This window comes from Rhea americana, unplaced genomic scaffold (genome assembly GCF_003343005.1).
Source record: "Rhea americana isolate MKP2758 unplaced genomic scaffold, rheAme1 scaffold_163, whole genome shotgun sequence".
Lineage (NCBI taxonomy): Eukaryota > Metazoa > Chordata > Aves > Rheiformes > Rheidae > Rhea > Rhea americana.
Genome location: NW_028185739.1, coordinates 1,081,812 through 1,082,885, shown reverse-complemented (window position 1 = coordinate 1,082,885; position 1,074 = coordinate 1,081,812).

Below are 1,074 nucleotides of genomic sequence, written 5' to 3'. Positions count from 1 at the left end.
GCCTGGCATTAGCTGACCACTGGATAAGCCCCGGCTCATCCCAACACTTTGGACGGGATTTGTCGGAGTGACTAAGCAAGTTGGTTTCCCAAATCCCAGGGAAAATTAAGGAATTGGGAAGAGTTAGCTGCATTTGAAGCCCCTCATATTTAATTTGAATGACATACTTAAATCTTATTGAAGTTAATGGACCTTAAGGCACATAATCAAAAAATATGTGTGCCTTTGGCTTGGAGCTTTGGGCCACAGTCGTCAAGRGAAGGCAGCTTCAGAGCAACGGACAGCATTCAGGTCGCATCCATCTTGTGAGCTCTGACTTGCAAAAAAAAGCACTTTAAATCGTAGACCAATACCTATACACCCTAACTGTTCATAAATGGCTGCCGTAGGGAGGTATTTTTAACCRAGGCTTTGATATCCTGATTAAAGGAGCCTTATAGTGTGTTTGATAGACAGACAGATAATAAGAGCAAAGACATTATCCATCCTATGGAGCAGGTTATGTATTCTCCCCTGTGACAGACTGCTAGAAGTCCTCCATCAAAAGCTTTTCAGATAATCTCACCAGTCTCCTGTGAAATTCCACTTACCCAGACAGTTTGGCAACTGCCAAGCTAAATGTCCATTTCTTGCTGGAGTTTTTCCCTTCCCTTATTGCACTGGTACGTCCCCGAATATCCTTCTTAGCCGGCTGTCATTAACTGGCTCATTTCCTACTGCGGGGTGGGAGATGCTGCTGCAGCAGATAAGCATCTGAGGCGCGAGCTGTTCAAAAGGAAATTGCAAAATAAGACCCGTATCCAAATATCAGTAGCAGGCAGCTTCTTTGCTTAGAGGGGGTTAGAGAGAGATCGAAGAGATTATACACACATGTGCATTGAAGAATCTGTTTTTGAAGACGTCTGCTCGCACGCGTACTTTCTGGTTTGTCGGGCAACGTGCCGCGAGCCCCCGTCCCCAGCTCCTGCGACATCAACCCCCTCTCCAACAGTTACCGGGATCGAATCGCGGCTCCAGAGAGCTCGCTCCCGGCTGGACGCCGAGCCACAAAGCCGAGAAGCGCGTGGCCGGTGC